Raw genomic sequence first — 19,419 nt, forward strand, 5'->3', positions numbered from 1 at the left:
AGAACGTGGGCTGATGGGCATTGAGTGTTTGTGATTTTGCATTTAGGTGCTGCTACTTAGTTACATGAACCAAAAAGACTTCTAGGTTATACAAACAACATTCACCCATTTACCAATTTTATTTAAGCTAATTGTTACAGAAACATGAGCTGTAGCAAAGCAGACTGAACTTGCTATTTATCTTACTCATAACCATTAGAAACTAATTACCACCATACATAGAAGCCCTTTGTAAACCACCATGGAAAAGTCAAAGGCCTGTAGGGGTCAGGCAAGCAATAGAAGTGAGTGAGCAGGAAGACACGGACTTCTCTGAAGAGGCATATCCCATCTACAGGGGACAGGCATGCTCCGTTTCAGCCAACTGTTGCCATGTGGGATGGAGGACTTGGGTATGGCCAGATCACTTGATTTTCCCCCAGAGAATTCAGATATCTGGGTTTTTAGGTAAAATTGCCCAATTCTTAAAACTCTGACCAAAGAAGATAGGACAGGGGGTTGGGATTCACTTTGGGCTCCCAGTTGGGACCTTAGGAAAATAACAGACTGTACAAACCTATTAATACCTGTTAAGTCCCCAGGGAGCTTTAAAATATGAGCATTTTGATGGTTGTACGTGGCATGGCCTCAAGGGCTGGGATTGCGTGGGAGGCTACTTAATGTGTATTCTAGATATTGAAAATAAAGTTAAATTCAGTTGTCTGTCAAGTAGGTTACCCACCATTCTTTGTTATTTCCCTATAATTGGGCTGTTTCATTTGTGCTTTCTCCCAAAGAGTGAAAAAACTAGTTTCCTTTTGCGTTTGCAGAGTTGGTTTGTCCAGGATACATGCAAACACTTGGTGGAAACTTAAAGCCTAATGCAATCGCTTCAAACTTCCTCTAACTTTTCCCCTTATCACTATGTTATTTAACATGAAAACAATGTGTAGAAAAATGTTCAAGTGTTTCTAATAAACGTAGCTAATTGGATTCTCAAGTCTCTTCTGTGACACAGAAACTGAAATAGTTTTGAAGCTGAAGCACCAATTAATAGGGCTAGTCATGGAAAGAACACTTACAGGAGCAAAACTTAATACCACATCTTTAGATTTGCGTAATGGTTTGCTGGCAAGCCAAGTCTTTTCCCCCTGTGTCTTTTGCTTAAGTTAAATGCTCTAAAAGGGTGGAGGCAAGTATTCTTGTCAGCAGAGACTTGGCAACTAATGTCTCCTTCCTGGTCCCCTGTGCCTTGCTTCAGCCTCAAGACAGTGAGACAGCCAGCCACCCAGGCAATATTTTATGAATCTGATGCTATGGAAAGGAGGGCAGTAAATTAGGGGAAGCTGGAATTCGCCTGTCTGTTTCAGAACACCCCATTTGGGTATATGAAATGTGTGCTGCCAGCAGGAGTTTCTGAGACAAGATGATGAAGTGGCAGTTTGCTTATATGATTTTATTTTTTCAGCTGACTTGGCCCCAGTAGATATATAGGAGGTGAGAGGGGAAAAAATGATTAAATTACCTAGTAGTAAAAACACACTTCCCCCCTGCTTCTAAGTAGGAAAGTAAGGAATGGTCGACAAATATTTCCATGAAGTAATAATTGATCCCTGAATAGGCTCACATTAGTTAAAAAAATCAGTTTATACCATATGCCAGTGAAAATGTGCGTGAAATCATGGCAGAAAGGAGAGATACATTCAATATGAGATCAGAGAAATGAACTGGATTATGTTTCCATGGTTCCTACAGGAATCTATCATATTGTATCTGCCATACTGTATACATATGTTTACAGTTGTCCCTTAGTATTTGTGGGAGATGGGTTCCAGGATTCCCCATGGAACCAAAATCCACTGCCTCATTATTCCATGGTCTTCCAGAGGTCAGAGGAATTGTGTGATTTTTGGAGTATAGCTGTATTACCTGAGGTGGCCTTTAAAAACTCAGCTCCCATGCTAGGGAAGTTCTAAGAGATACAAGGTAGAAAGTGTCCTTTCTCCAAAAGAAAAGTGAAATTTCAAAAGCATTTAAGAACCCTTATCTTAGAGACCAAAGGATGCCTGCTGAGATTTGCCTACTGAATTACAGAGAGACAGACACCTTCTGGCCTCCCAGCTTCTCCCCTTTCTCTTCCCTTCTCATAAATCTGGGGTTGGTTAAGTTAGGAAGATTGGATTTCTTTAGCTTTAGTGACTGAAGACTGTTCACCCTGTCACTAGAGGGCACCAGTTGCACATCAAATGTCTAATATGTAGGCGTCAATGCCCACAAACATTCTTCAAATACAGCAAAATGTCAAATGGAAATGGCTTGTAATAAGGTGGTTCCCCCAGTGTCCCTGTTCTTATTCGCCCCATTTCTGCTGGTGAAAGGAGCATTCTAAATTTGACTTTCTACTGCTTTCAGAATTTTCATTTAATTCAAAACTCTAATTAAAGTTGCAGATATGAAGAATAAATGTTTTTTGCAAGATTACATGATGGCAATTTTGCTACCATGTATCTGGCTCTTGCTGTGTGCTGGGTAACATGTAAAACCTTATAGGAATCTTTTCACCTGGTTGTATTTCAGATCCTGCAACAAAGGAAAATGGTTGTTATCAACCAGAAGCCGCCCCTGTAAGCTAAAATATACTATTCAATATAGAGTATAGGTATGTCTCTAGAAAGCCTACAAGTTGAGTTTTTCTGTTGAAATTTTACAAAGAAAAACTGCTCGGGCATTTAGTTTATGTTACTCTTCTCTTCATGGGATTGCACAAAGTGTTGTAAGGAAGTTGTCAACAGTCTGGTTTCTACTGGCTTTGCTTCGGGGGACTGACCCACTGTGCCAGCCCTTGCTTGGGTTTACACCGGGAAGACCGGGCTCATTGTTTCTCCTCTGTGATACTTCCCCTCAACCCATAGTTATGTTTTGGCAAAGGAAAAAAAAAGGAAGTGAACATTCACCCCAGGACCATTTGATTCTGTTGACTGCTGACAGGTGCTATGTTCTGAATAGAATTAGAGACTCTGTCCACCTCAGACATACCCAATATCAGGTCAGCTATAATTTGTGCATGATGAGAGGTCACAACGTTTTGGCCTTGGGAAAAAGGCACATTCCTGACTGTGCGGCGGCAGTTGCTGTGTGGTGTCCAGTAAGATCTTCAGTCATAGTGGGCTTTGCAATGTACACCCTAAAAATGGAAATGAACCCAATGTCTCCTTACAAACTGTGTGAGTCCTGATGGATGAGCTTCCTGACCCCAGACGAAAGGAATCGGCCCAAATGGAAGGTCAAAGGAGGATGAAGAAGTATAAATTCCAATTGCTCTTGGAATCTGTGTGTCTTCTCCAGAACTGAGGCAAGTGAGTCGGAGGGGCACTCCCCGTGCGAGGTGGGGCTGGCTGGAGGAAAACAATTCAGCATCACATATTGAAAAGCCCCTACATGCTTGGCCCCATCATCTCAACAATCTGATGAAGAAGAACCCTTATTTCTGTCCTATAGTGGAAGAAATGAGGGCTATTCTAGATTTTAAAATTTTCCCAAGGCTATGCTGCTTACTATAAGAGGTAACAGGATGGCAAATATCAGTCACTGCTGACTGTGCACATACCCTGTCCCAAGCACCATCATTATCTCTCATGCAACACCACAAGGGAGGCATCACCATACCCACTTTGTAGATGAGAAGCCTGAGGCTGGGAGAGGTTAAATCACCTACCCAAGTGTCCCACCATCCTCCCCTCCCCTCTCTCAGCATTGTCACCACCCTTTGGTGACAACTCTTCCCTGCCACACGGTGTCCCCAGATCTGCTGCTTCCTTCTAGAATAGGAAAAAAAGCCTGATAAACTAATTCAATTGCATACCCTGGAAAAATTGTGACTGCCAAGACCAGCATCTCCCAGAGGATGCATGGCAGAACAATAACCCTCCACCTCTACCCAAACAAAGGACCCCTTCATCAAACACATCTAGAAAATTTATAGGAAAAGGCTCTGAGAAACCCTGGAATACAGAAGAAACTTTCTTAACCCCTTTAATTTGCACTGTTGAGGCACAGAAAACAGCACCACAAAATATGGTAAGTTGGCATGCTGAATGCTTTGAAGGAAAGAAAATGGAAAGGTCTCAGAAATAAGGCTCAGAACCTTCCCCCTCGCACCTGTTTCTCTTATCCTCTCTTTTCCCAAGCACCAGAAGGGACTCTGTCCCAAATTTCCTTATCTGGCTAAGGAAGCTTTTTTTTTCCAAAAGAAATGCAATTGTCTTAAGACTCTGTTCTTAGCAATCTCATCAAATAACTAGGAAAGATTAACCACAGGAGAAGAGACTGGGAGTTGTCACCACACCCAGACAGACAAACTTTCCATCTATTCTTCTGAAGGCAGCTACTAAGATTACCGGTGAGGCTCTATCTGTATAAGACGAGCTTTGTTCGTAATGAAGGTCCACCTTCCTGCCACCTCCCCTAAATCCCAGAGCCCAGAGGAACATGGTCTCAGATCACTTTTCTTTGGGCTCATTCATTTCTACGGAAAATCAGTTACTCCTTCATCACCATCTCCCCCTCCCCTATGAAGAAGGGTATGAAAGCCTCTGGGCCTCATTGGGTTATTGGGTAATCACTCTACTGTGATTTCCCCTGGACACTTTAAATACATTTTGTATGCCTTTTTCTTGTACTAATCTGCCTTTCATCCATTCATTTTCAGTAATCCCTCAGTGGGTAAAGAGGAAGATTTCTCTCTACCCTCACAGCATGAAACACCTGTGTTGTAGGTATTTGACTTTGAGCCCCATTTTCATCTGTAAAATGAGTTTATGTATGTAAAAGCATTTAGAATAGTGTATGACAGTTAAATTCAGCATAAGCAGTAACTGTGGGACCCTAATAAATCAATAAGTTAAAAGGAACCGGAAGGAGCCAGGCTGGTGGAACAGGGACTGGACCTAACCCAGGGATCTAACCCCATTTGCAACCCTTTTGTGTGAAAAACCACAGCCAATATCTTGCAACTCCAGAAATGGAAGGCATATGGGTTGCAAAATGGCTAAGAACAGCAAAGCATTTCCCTTGGGCACCTGGAGAGGAAAGGGCTGACAGTTAAAAATTACCCCAACATAGTCTTAGCATATAGCATAGCACAAGCTTACTTGTACACAGCTCTCTCCAGCATGACCTTACAAAACTTCCCTCCAGCCCCTGCATCTTTGCAGATAGCCCCTTCTCTGCTGTGCTGCTTGTTGCATCCTTGCAACATATCTTCATACTTCCTCTAATAAGTCTGCCTTTCTTTACCTATGACTGTCTTGGTAAAGGAGCCCAAAGAAAAATGGCCTGAGACCGTGATAACCATGATCTTCTGGGCTGTAGGGGAGGTGGCAGGAAGGTGAACTTTCATTAAGAACACCACCAGCCAGCCGTCACATCCCCGACAGCAATTATTATTATTACTATCATCACCACCTGTAAACAAGGCACCACAGAGCCCTTGTGGGGCTGAATTCAAGGATGTGGGGCACGTGTGTGCAGATGTTTATTGACAGAGCAACCTTTCAGAGTCCCCTTGGCACATGTGAAAAGTGTGGCTTAGAGGAAAGATATGGATTTTTGATCAGATAGATATGGGCCATGCTCTAGCTCCACTGTTTACCATCAGTGCAACCTTAAAGAGTTATATAACTTCTCTCTGCTTCCTTATCATAAAATGAGGATAAATAGTACCTTCCTCTTATTTTTTGTGAAGATTAAGGGGCAAATAACTCCATAGTTGTGGATTGTTATTACCATTAAAAAGCCAGTGGAGAACACCTGTTGAGCATGAGGGTGTAAAGCCTCCCAACCGAATGTTAATTTCCCCAACTGCATCTTAGAAGCTATTTTGGCAAAGAGTAAAACTGTCTTCACTTTAAAATTTATTTGGCCAAAAGCATATTTGAAGCTTAATCTTCTCAATATGATTTAAAAAAGTGGAAGAAACTATGATAAAGCAACAGAGAAAGGGATTGACAGGTATGAAAAAACATATGGAGAAGAGTGAGTAAAATCTCTGGAAGAGAATGCAGACCTCTCCCTCCGCTTTGGATCAGTAAGTCTGTGTAGCCACATCAGATCTCATCCGTTGGAAGACCATAAGCTGCCCTTGGGCATGAGGCAATGAAGGGCAGGGGTGTCATCATGGATGGGTATGACATAAGAGAAAGAGAAAGTGGAAGAAGAGGGGAAGGAGGAGGAGGAGAGACACAGGACAACCAATAAAACCTTGCATACACATCACAGAACCAAAAGAAAAAGTAGATATTTTGTATGTGCATATTTGTGTGTTTTTATCTTAAAGACAAATTGTATGCTGTCTAGATCACACAGGTAGGGCAGCTGTCTAGATATTGAGTAAGTTAAGGACTTGGACATCTTGAAACAATACACTTAATCAACTGCCTTTGCTACTTTAAAAAAAACAAATCTCAATTGAAAATGGATTGATTGGAAGCATGACAGAATATTTCAGATTAAGCCAATGGAAGGAATCCTATCGTTGCTGCACTGATAATAAAATACTTGGAAACCACTTACCACCAAAGTGGGTGATCAATAGATGTTAGTTGCTCTTTCTTTCCCCTTCTTTCATAAAAAAAGGAAGGAAAAAAAAAAAAACCAAAGTTATACAGGAGGGAGAAAAAAATGAGGGAAAGGAAGAAAGTCAAAAGGAAAGAAGTTAAAAAAAAGAAGGACGAAAATTTCCCCCAAAAGACTTTATGCCAGCTAAGACACGAGAGAAGTTTGTCAATTTAAATATTGATGATATTTGTGGACATTGCAAGTTCTCCATACAACATCTTATGAGTGAGAAAAATCCCATAGTATAAGAGGCTTTTTTTTGATTAGATGTAACAGCCAATTCACTAGATAATACAAATTATGTATCTTAAAGAGATACTACCACCAATCAGATTTGACATTTTCTCTTATGCTTGTTTTGTATCTCTAGGGTTGATTTTAAAGGAGAGAATAACACTTTTGACAATAGTTATGCAATGTACTTTTAAAAACTAACCTGTGAAATCGGGCTGCGATCAACTAGTTGACCTTGGTTGGACCATATTGAGAGGTGACAGCGTGCTGGCAGTCCTCACAACCCTTGCTCGCTCTCGGCGCCCCCTCTGCCTGGGCTCCCACTTTGGCGGCACTTCAGGAGCCCTTCAGCCTGCCGCTGCACTGTGGGAGCCCCTTTCTGGGCTGGCCAAGGCCAGAGCCAGCTCCCTCAGCTTGTGGGGAGGTGTGGAGGGAGAGGTGTGGGCGGGAACCGGGGCTGCCCGCGGTGCTTGTGGGCCAGCACGAGTTCCGGGTGGGCGTGGGCTCGGCGGGCCCCGCACTGGGAACGGCCGGCCGGCCTCGCCGGTGGGAGCAGTGAGGGGCTTAGCACCTGGGCCAGCAGCTGCTGTGCTCAATTTCTCGCCGGCCCTTAGCTGCCTTCCCACGGGGCAGGGCTCAGGACCTGCAGCCCACCATGCCTGAGCCTCCCCCCAGCCTCCGTGGGCTCCTGTGCGGCCCGAGCCTCCCCGACGAGCGGCGCCCCCTGCTCCACAGCGCCGAGTCCCATGGACCACCCAAGGGCTGAGGAGTGCAGGTGCACGGCGCGGGACTTGCAGGCAGCTCCACCTGTGGCCCTGGTGCCGGATCCACTGGGTGAAGCCAGCTGGGCTCCTGACTCTGGTGGGGACTTGGAGAAACTTTAGGTCCAGCTAAGGGATTGTAAATATACCAATCCGCACTCTGTATCTAGCTCAAGGTTTGTAAACACACCAATCAGCACCCTGTGTCTAGCTCAGGGTTTGTGAATGCATCAATGGACACTCTGTATCCAGCTACTCTGGTGGGGACTTGGAGAACCTTTGTGTCTAGCTAAGGGATTGTAAACACACCAGTCAGCACCCTGTGTCTAGCTCAGGGTTTGTGAATGCACGAATGGCCACTCTGTATCTAGCTACTCTGCAGGGACTTGGAGAACCTTTGTGTCAACATTCTGTATCTAGCTAATCTAGTGGGGACATGGAGAACCTTTGTGTCTAGCTCAGGGTTTGTGAATGCACCAATCGACACTCTGTATCTAGCTACTCTGGGGGGACTTGGAGAACCTTTGTGTCCACACTCTGTATCTAGCTAATCTAGTGGGGACGTGAAGAACTTTTGTGTCTAGCTCAGGGATTGTAAACACATCAATCAGCACCCTGTCAAAACGGACCAATCAGCTCTCTGTTAAATGGACTAATCGGCTCTCTGTAAAATGGGCCAATCAGCAGGATGTGGGTGGGGCCAGATAAGAGAATAAAAGCAGGCTGCCCGAGTCAGCAGTGGCAACCGGCTGGGTCCCCTTCTGCACTATGGAGGCTTTGTTCTTTCGCTCTTTGCAATAAATCTTGCTACTGCTCAATCTTTGGGTCCACACTGCCTTTTTGAGCTGTAACACTCACCGCCAAGGTCTGCAGCTTCACTCCTGAGCCAGCGAGACCATCAGAAGGAACAAACTCTGGACACGCCGCCTTTAAGAACTGTAACACTCACTGCGAGGGTCCGCGACTTCATTCTTGAAGTCAGTGAGACCAAGAACCCACCAATTCCGGACACAGTATGATTCTCTTGAAGTCCAAAGATGTGAATAGATGATCTCTTTGTGTGCTCAGCCCTCATCCAGGCCAAGCCAGCCTGGGTTTTGTTTTGTCATGTCCACAAGAACATCATAGGCAAGTAGGTTTTGATTTACAGATACATGTAAATAGATGTGATTTCCTTCCCAGGAAAAGGGCACAAGGAGCTAATGCAGTTTAATTTATACACATGAGGCTGTTTTAGAAGCTTGCATTGTAGTAAGGGCTAGTTAAAGTCAGTCTTTCAGCAGGATGCATTGCTCCCAAATGTTTGCTGGTAGACAGTAAATCTGGGAAAATATCAAGGCCAGCAGGTGACAGGGGAAGACCAGGACAGGAGAATTTTCAGAGCTGAAACATCTCACTGTAAAGATTTAATAAATTTCACATGTATCCCCTTATTTTTCCATATTTTGTTTTTATTTTTGTTTTAGCTGTTTCCTGTGTTTCAGGCACTGGTGATCCTTTTGCCTAGAAACACTAACTACTATATTTTTTTCTGATGTGGTTTTCTGTTGAATAGGATTTCTGTAATAAATAAGGTTGATTTGGTCCGGTCAGCTTCGTGTCAATTTTCTAGTTGTGTAGGTGATTCCTTTTAATCATAAACAAAAGCTATAACTTAGCCATTTCCAAAGCTCAACGACATTTACAGGGGCCCCAGAAGAATAACTTTTTGGTTAAGGCAACTTTAATAAGTTTAATAAGGATAAACAGGTAGTACCCTTTCAAGCTCTAGGACTCTCCTCCTCGAGGAGGCCCCTCAGCCAGTTTGATGATAGTGGTAAGGAGGTCAAGGCTGTTTCAGTTCCCATCAGCTGGCTTCGAGCAGAGAAAACTCATTGCATGGCCACAGGTTGAACCCCAAGTCTAAGGAAATGACTGTGTTGCTCATAGGAGGTATTAATAAAAAGCATCCTTTGCACTTTTTCCAGCCCTATTCTACACATTTGTCCTTTGTTCCTTCACAACCCAAAGAGACAAAGAATGCTTCTGTCCTTTGTTGGGAAGGCCTCTCCTTTGCAGAGCTTTCTGTTCCCTTTCATTTCCTATAGTCCATTAAGACTGTTCCTGTGACCGGAGGGTAATAAAAGAAACATATTTCAAGTAGTAAAAACAAGCATCCAGGAAGAAGTTTTCCATCAGGTTAAAACAGATGAAAAAGCCTGGCCTCTTGTTTCTCAATCTAGATCTGGAACAGACAAGAGAGAAATATTAGAGACACTTGACGCTGGAGGGGTGTGAGGACACATTTCCAGAGCAGCTGCCCTGTGCTCTATTTGGACAGCTCTTGCTTCCCACTGTCTCACTTCAGTTTTTTTGTTTTTTGTGTTTTTTTGCTTTTCAAATTTTTTTACACTGTCACATTCTCACTCTTTCTGTACTTTTCATTTTGTTCCCCTCTGCTCAAAACTTTTGACTCCCTCTGTCACCTCCCATCCACCCAGCAAATCCCCTCAGTTCCTGCTCTATAGTGAGTTCCTCTCTGTATGTCATGGCAGTTATAATAATAATAACAGCTATAGGTTATTGAGGGCTTTTCATGAGCTTTTTATCTCTTTTAAATGTTTCAGCAATCTTAGACGTGGTACGTTAATCAGGACAGGCTAATTGTTATAATAAGTAGTATCAGTATTGCTATGAGACCAAATATTTTTTTCTCATGCAGAGTCTGATGTGCATGCTCCTGGCTGGGTAGCTCTCTTGGGCAGATCATCTCCAAGCAATTGGGCACTCCTTTTATGATGTGACTAAAGTATCCTGGAGTCTTTTGCAGAGAGGGGAGAGAGTGTGTGGAGGATCACATGGATGTTTTAGGGGCCATCTCTGAGTGACATCTCACCACCTCCCCCACATTCTATTGACCCTAAGTCTGATACATGGTCCTTCCTAGTTGCAAGGGAACCAGGAAATGTATTTTTCTCTTGTGTCCAGGAGGAAAATGAAACTACATGGTGTATGCAGCATTGCCTCTACCATGGTGGGTGGGGTGGGGGTGGGAAGGGCTTTCAACACCTCCAGGTGAGGGAATTGAGGCACAAAGATTTGGAATCATTAGCTAATATGTGGTGGAACAAGATTCCAACCCTATAAATATGACTGTAGAATTATACTCTTGACATTGTGTCCTGCTTTCTGTCTTTAAATAAAAACAACTATTCCCTCTTGTGCTCATGGTTTTCCTTTTTTACAAGTCTTTACTCCGGTGCTTATCACACTGTTGCACCTGTTACACCAGACTGTGATACCCAAGGGAGAAGAAAAACCCCTTTATATCCATATGAGCAGTATGTGCCTGGGACACAGTGGGACTCAATAAAAGTTTGATGACTGAAGAATAGCTGTGATCTGTGTGGTGGTTCATGAACAGGCAACTTGAGGCACTGCATCGTGATTACATCACTGAACAGCTTTCCTAGATTAAAGTCAAGGGTGTCTAAATTACTATAACAATCATCTCCATGTAGCTGTTTTCAACCCATCCACTATATGGAGCCTTTATAAATATAAGTAAGAAATGATGTCAACAAGGCGGTAGAATAAAAACATTCCACCATCATTCCCCTACAGATAAATCAATTTTGACAAATATCCACAGTTAAGAGTACCTTTGTTGGAGTCTAGGAGTGCAGCTGAGAAGTTCCAGCACACCACTGAAGAAAAAATCCAAGAATAAGTGCATTGAAGAGTGTGGAAGAACAGTTTCATATTATCTACCTCACCCCTTTCACAAGGTGGCATAGCTCAGTGCCAAGAGAGACGTTATTGGCCCATGATTTCTCCCATGAGGAAAAATGAAAGTGTAGTAAGGGGGTACCTGGCTCCCCCAGCCACATCAGATGCTGCCCAAGAGGCCTGCTTCTTTCTTAACCCACCTGGAATACTGGGGCGATTGGAATAAATGAGTGGTTGGAAGATGCTGGGAGCAGGGAAGAAAGGCTGCCATGGACCTTACTAAGGTCTGCCTACTCCATCAGGAAGCAGACCCACAAACCACTTGAGGCACCTCAGCTGTGGACCCCATACCCACTGCCCCATGGGCACTTCATATTTTCTATATGCTTCACCTTCTCACCACCACAAGGCTGGCTCTCTGAATGCATGCCTGCTGACAGCAATAGCAAGCACAAAAATCTCATGTGGACAGCTGGCTTGACTCTGCAGGATTGGGAGAAGGCATACAAATTCAAGCAATTCAAGGTGCCATCATAGCAAAAACAAACAGGAGGCTCTTAGCACCCACTTCGGCTTTATGGGGTCATGATAAGCCATACAATCTTAAGAATTCTCCCCCCACCAAGAGGAAATAAGAGGGGCAGAGTGGGCACATTGATAGAAAAGGTCTGAGAGAGCCTCAGAATCCCTAGCTGGACTGTTTAGTTAAAGCATTTTTCTCTTGAAGCCAATCAGTAAATATGGGAGGAAATGATTACTTCTTCAAGTGCACACACAATGATGCAAAACTTTAAGGAACATGAAAAATCTTGAAAACATGACACCACCAAAGGAATAAAATATTCCACTAACCAACTCAGAAAAATTAGAGATCTATAGATTGCCTGACAAAAAAATTGAAATTATATTTATTTATTTATTTATTTTTCAGAGACGGGATCTTGCTCTGTCACCCAGGTTTGAGTGCAGTGGCATGATCATAATTCACCACATCCTTGGACTACTGGGCTCCAGAGATCCTCTTGCCTCAGCATCCTGAGCAGCTAGGACTATAGGCACATCCCACCCTACACAGATAATTTTAAAAAATTGTAAGGATAGCATCTCACTATATTGCCCAGGCTGGTCTTGAACTCCTGGCCTCAAGCAATTCTCTTATCTCAACCTCTCAAAATGCTAGAATTACAGACATGAAGCACTGCATCCAGCCAAAAATGATTATTTTAAGGAAGCTCAGTGAGCTACAAGATAGACAATTCTGTGAAATCAGAAAAACAATACATGAACAAAATTAGAAGTTCAATAAAGACACAGAAATAAAGTTGGGTATGGTGGCACATTCCTGTAGTCCTAGCTACACAGGAGGCTGAGGAGCTCGAGACAAGCCTGGGCAACATAGCAAGACCCTATATCTTAAAAAAATTTATTTTAAAAGAGATACAAATCATAAAGAACTAAACATACATTATGAAGCTGAAGAATACAGTGAATGAAATGAAAAATGCAATAAAGAGCATCAGCAGCAGACTCAGTCAAGCAGAAGAACCTGTAAATACAAAAGACAGGTCATCTGAAAATATCCAGTCAGAGAAAAAACATAAAATGAATGAAGAGGAATGATGAAAGCCTGCAAAATTTATGTGACACAGTTAAGAGTGCTAACAGTTGCATTATAGGAATTTAAGAAGGTGAAAAGAGAAAGAGGCAGAAAGATTGTTTTTTAAAAATAGCTGAAAACTCCCCAAATCTGGGGAAACATACAGACATCTAGGTATGTGGCATTTAAACATCTCTGATAAGCTTTAACCTGAAAAAGAGATCACCAAGATACACTACAATCTTGTACACACAAGATACAAATACACTACAATTTTGACAGTACAGATACATTGTCAAAAGTCAAAATCAAGGAGTTTTAAACGCAGCAGAAAAGAGGCTTATCTCATACAAGGTAACCCACGTAAGGCTATCAGATTTCTTATCAGGCTATCAGAAGATTTCTCCGCTGAAACCTTATAGGGTAGGAGAGAGTAAAAGGATATATTCAAAGTGCTGAGAAGAAAAGATTAAAAAAAAGCCAAGAATATGTAAACCTGAAAAAGTTGCTTTCATAAATGAAAGAGAAAGAGTTTCCCAGACAAACAAAAGCTGAGGGAGTTCATCACTACTAGACTTGTCTTATAAGAAATGCTTAAGGGAGTTATTCAAGCTGAAATAAAAGCATGCTAATTAGTAACATGAAAACATATGAAAGTATAAAACTCATTGGTAAAGCTAAGTACATGAAAGTATAAAACTCATTGGTAAAGCTAAGTACATAGTCATATTTAGAGTAAAATTATAATAGTGTAAATCACTTACAACTCTAGTCTAAAGATTAAAAGACAAAATATTGAAAATAACTACAACTGGCAGGGTGCGGTGGCTCACACCTGTAATCCCAGCACTTTGGGAGGCCGAGGCGGGCGGATCACGAGATCAGGAGATTGAGACCATCCTGGCTAATATGGTGAAACCCTGTCTCTACTAAAAATACAAAAAAATTAACCAGGCGTGGTGGCAAGCGCCTGTAGTCCCAGCTACTCCGGAGGCTGAGGCAGGAGAATGGCATGAACCCGGGAGGCAGAGCTTGTAGTGAGCCGAGATTGCGCCGCTGCACTCCAGCCTGGGCAACAGTGCGAGACTCTGTCTCAAAAAAACAAACAAACAAACAAAAAACCAAAAACTACAACTACAATAATTTGTTGCTGAATACACAATTTTAAAAGATATAACTGGGATATCAAAAACAAATTGTAGGGATGGGGTAAAAGTGTAGAGTTTTTGTATGAAATTGAAGTTAAGATGTTATCAGCTTAAAACAGACTGTTATAACTATAAGATGTTTTATGGTAGCCACAAAGCAAAACCCTATGTAGGTACACAGAAGATAATGAGGCAAAATCAAAACACACCACTGCAGAAAATAATCGAATCACAAACAAAGACAGCAAGAGGAGAAGAAAGGAACAAAGGATTTACAAAACAGCCGGCAGACAATTAACAAGATGGCAATAGTAAGTCCTCACCTAGCAATAATTACTTTAATATAAATGCATTATATTCTCCAATCAAAAAACATAGAATGACTAAATGTGTAAAAAGGCATGACCCAACTGTATGCCATGTACAAGAAACTCACTTTAGCTTTAAGGACACACACAGAAAGTGAAGGAATGGAAAAAGGTATCCGTGCAAGTGGAAACTAAAAGGGAGCAGTAGTTTTACTTATGTCAGACAAAAGAGACTTTAAGTCAAAAACTGTAACAAGATACAAAGCAGATCATTATATAATGACAATTCATCAGGAGGAGATAACAATTATAGATATATATGCACTAAATATTGGAGAAACTAAACATATAAAGCAAGTATTAACAGAACTGAATGGAGAAATAGATAGCAATCTAATAGTAGGGGATTTCAATACCCCACTTTTTACAATGGATAGATAATCCAGACAGAAAATCAATAAGGAAACATTAGAGTTAAACTGGGATTTAGGCCAAATGGGTCAAACAGACATATAGAGAATATTCCATCCAACAGTAGCTGAATATACATTTTTCTCAAGTATACACAGAACATTTTCCAAGATGGGTCATATGTTAGGCCACAAAATAAGTCTTAAGAAATTTAACATGACTGAAATCATGTCACACAACTTTTCTAAACAAAATAGTATGAAACTGGAAATTAACAACAGAAGAAAAACTGGAAAATTCACAAATATGTGGAAATCAAACAATATGTTCTTGAACAATGAATGAGTCAAAGAAGAAATCAAAAGAGAAGTTAAAAAATATCTTGAGACAAACGAAAATAGAAACACAACAGACCAAAACTTATGGGGTGCAGCAGAAGCAACTCTAAGAGGAAAGTTTAGAGTAATGAAAATACCTACATGAAAAAGGAAGATCTCAAATAAACCATCTAATCTTACACTTCAAGTAACTGGAAAGGAAGAAAAACTAAACCTAAAGTTAGTAGGAGGAAGGAAATAATAAAAATCAGGAATAAAACAAATAGAATAGAGGCTAGAAAAACAAAGCAAAGAACTATGAAATGAAGAGCTGATTTTTTTTTTAAAGATAAGTAAAATTGACAAACTTTCAGCTAGACTGAGAGGAAAAGAGAGATGACTCATCTAAAAATGAAAGAAAATCAGAAATGAAAGAAACCTTACATCTAATACCACAGAAATACAAAGGATTATTAAACTGCTATGAAAAATTATAAGCCATCAAACTGGATGATCTAGAGGAAACATATATTTGTAGAAACGTACAACCTATCAAGACTAAATCATGAAAAAAATCTAAGCAGAATAATAACAGCTAAGGAGACTGAATTAGCAATCAAAAATCTCCCATCAAACAGCCCACATCCTTATAGCTTCCCTGGTGAATTCTATCCAACCTTTACAGAAGAACTAATACCAATTCTCAATCCTTGAAAAAAATTGAAAAGGAGGGAACATTTCCAAATTCATTTTGTAAGGCCAGGTTTACCCTGATACCAAATTCAAACAAGAACACTATAAGAAGAGAAAACTATAGGCCAATATCACTGATAAACATAGATGCACAAATCCAAAATAAAATACTAGCAAACTGAATTAAGTGTTAAAAGGATAATGCACCATGATCATGTAGGATTTATTCCTGGGATGCAAGGATAGTTCAACATATGTCAATCAATAAATGTTATACATTACATTAACAGAGTGAAGGACAAAAACCATATGATAATCTCAATATATGCAGAAAAGGCATTCACCAAAATTAAACACCCTTTCATGATATGATAAAAAAAATCTCAACAAATGTGGTACAGAAGGAATGTACCTCAACGCAATAAAGGCCATATATGACAAGCCTCTAAGTAACATTATACTCAATGGTGAAAAGATGAAGGCCTTTTTTAAGATCTGGAACAAGACAAGTTTGCTCACTCTCGCCACTTCTCTTCAACATAATAATGAAAGTTCTATAGTAATTAGGCAAGAAATAGAAATAAAAGGTATCCAGACGTGAAAGAAGAAGTAAAATTTCCTCTCTTGACAGATGATATGATCTTATACATAGAAAATCCTAAACACTCCACCAAAAACTGTTAGAACTAATGATGAATTGGGCAGGCCACAGTGGCTCATGCCCATAATCCCAGCACTTTGGGAGGCCTCGAGATCAGCCTGGCCAACATGGGGAAACCCTCTCTCTACTAAAAATACAAAAATTAGCTGGGGCATTGTTGTGCATACCTGGAGTTTCAGCTACTCTGGAAGATGAGGTGGGAGGATCACTTGAACCTGGGAAGCGAAGCAGAGGTTGCAGTGAGCCAAGATCACATCACTGCACTCCAGCCTGGGTGACAGAGTGAGACTCTGTCAAAAAAAACAAAAACAAAAACAAAACAAACAAACAAAAAAACTAATGATGAATTCAGTAAAGTTGCAAGATACAGAATCAACATACAAAAAGTGCTTGTTTCTCTATAAACTAACAATAAACTATCTGAAAAAAGAAAGAAAACAATCTCATTTATAATAGCATCAAAAAGAATAGAATACTTAGGAATAAATGTAATAAGGAAGTGAAAGACATCTGTGATAAAAACTATAAAACATTGACAAAAGAAATGAAAGAAGACACAAAGAAACAGAAAGCTGTTCTGTATTCATGAACTAAATAATCAATATTGTCAATTGTCCATACCAAAGTGTTCTGCAGATTCAATGCAATTCGTATCAAAATTCCACTGGCACTTTTCACAGAATGTAAAAAACTATCCTGAAATTCATATTGAGCGACAAAAGTCCCCGAATAGCCAAAGGCATCTTGAGTAACAACAAAGCTGGAAGCATCACACTTCTTGATTTCAAATTATATACAAAGGTATAGTAATCAAAACCATATAGTGCTTGAGGCCAGGAGTCGGAGAGCAGCCTGTGCAGCATAGTGAGTCCTCGTCTCTCCAAAAAAAAAAAAAAAAAAAAGCAAAACAAACAAAAAAACTCAAAACCTAAAAAACTAAGCTAGCTGGGGTGGTGTGTGCCTGTAGTCTCCAGCTACCTGGGAGGCTGAGGTGAGAAGGTTGCTTGAGCCCAGGAGTTTGAAGTTGCAGTGAGTGAGCTAGGATTGTACCATTACACTGGATGACAGAGTGAGACCCTGTCTCTTAAAAACACAACAGCTATAAACTATATGGTACTGGCATAAAAACAGGCACATATAGTAATGGAACAGAACAAAAAGTTCCAAAAGAAACCTACACATATACGGTCAATTAATCATTGATAAAGCTGCCAATAATATGCAATGGGGAAAGGATAGTCTCTTAAATAAATCATCTTGGTAAAACTGGATATCCACATGTGGAAGAACGAAATTATATTTTATCTCATACCATATATAAAAATAAGTTCAAAATGGATTAAAAACTTAAATGTTCATTGAAGAAAACATAAAGGAAAAGCTCCATGACATTGGTTTGGCAATGATTTTTTGGATGTGACACCAAGAGCACAGGCAATCACAAATAAACAAGAGAGACTACATCAAACTAAAAACTTTCTGCAGCACAGAGGAAACAATCAACAAAATGAAAAGACAACTTATGGAATGAAACAAAATATTTCCAAACCATATATCTGGTAAAAAGTTAATATACAAAATATATAAAGAACTCATGCAACTCAATAGCAGAAAACCAAATAACCCAGTTTTAAAAATGGGCAAGGGCATGAATAGACGTTTTTCCAAAGAGATTACATGAATGGCCAACAGGTATGTGAAAAGGTGCTCAACATCACTAATCATCAGAGAAATGCAAATCGAGATCACAGTGAGGTATCAACTCACACCTGTTAGGATGGCTATTATCAAAAAGTCAAAAGATGATGAGGATTGGTGAGGACATAAAGAAAAAGGAAGTCTTATACATTGTTGGTAGGACTGTAAGTTGGTATAGCTGTTATGAAAAACAGTATGGAATTTCCTTAAAAAATTAAAAATAGGAGTACCATATGATTCAGTAATTCCTTTTCTAGATATATAGTGAAACAAAACTAAGTTACTGTCTAGAAGAGATGTCTGCACTCTCATGTTCATTGCAGTATTCTTCACAATAGCCAAGATAAGGAATCAACCTAAGCATCTGTTAACAGATAAATGGATAAAGAAAATGTGACATGCACACACAGAGGAATATTATTCAGCCTTAAACAACAAATAAATCATGCCACTGGTGACAACATGAATAATGTACCTGGAGGACATTATGCTAAAAGATCTAAGCCAGACACACAAAGACAAATATTGCATGATCTCATTTACAATTGGAATCTTAGATAAACTCATAGAAACAGAGAATAGAAAGATGGTTACCAGAGATGAGAGGGTGGGGAAATGAGGAGATGGTGAAAGGGTACAAACTTTCAGTTATAAGGTGAATAAGTTCAGTATCGTGTATACTATGGTGTCTGTAGTTAATATAATATATACTTGAAATTTGCTAAGAGAGTAGATCTTAAATCTTATCACAAAGAAAAAAGGTAACTATGTGAGGTGATGTATATGTTAATTAGTTTCATTGTGGTAATTAACATAAAATATCATGTTGCACACCTTAAATATATGCAATTTTATTTGTCAATTATACCTCAATAAAGTTGGGGGAAAAAGGAATGAAGTACTGATTCATACTATAATAATATAGATAAACCCTGAAAACAATATGTTAAATGAAAAAAGCCAATCAAATTATGTACTATATAATTCCATTTATATATAATGTCCAGAATTAAACAAAGCCATAAAAATAGAGTGCAGATCAGTAATTGCCAAGATGTAAGGAAAGATAAATTAAGAATGATTGCTAATTTCTTTTTGGGGTGATGAATATGTTCTGGAATTTACAAGAAAACCATTGGTCTGCACACTCTAAAAGAGTGAATTGGATAGTAAAAGAGTGAATTGGATAGGATTGAATTTCATCTCAAAGAGTACAAAATCAAAAAAAGTCAAACAAACAAAATAAGTGGAAACAACTCAAATGTCCATTAACTGATAAATGTGGTACA

The sequence above is a fragment of the Pongo pygmaeus genome, chromosome 4, assembly GCF_028885625.2.
Source record: "Pongo pygmaeus isolate AG05252 chromosome 4, NHGRI_mPonPyg2-v2.0_pri, whole genome shotgun sequence".
NCBI lineage: Eukaryota > Metazoa > Chordata > Mammalia > Primates > Hominidae > Pongo > Pongo pygmaeus.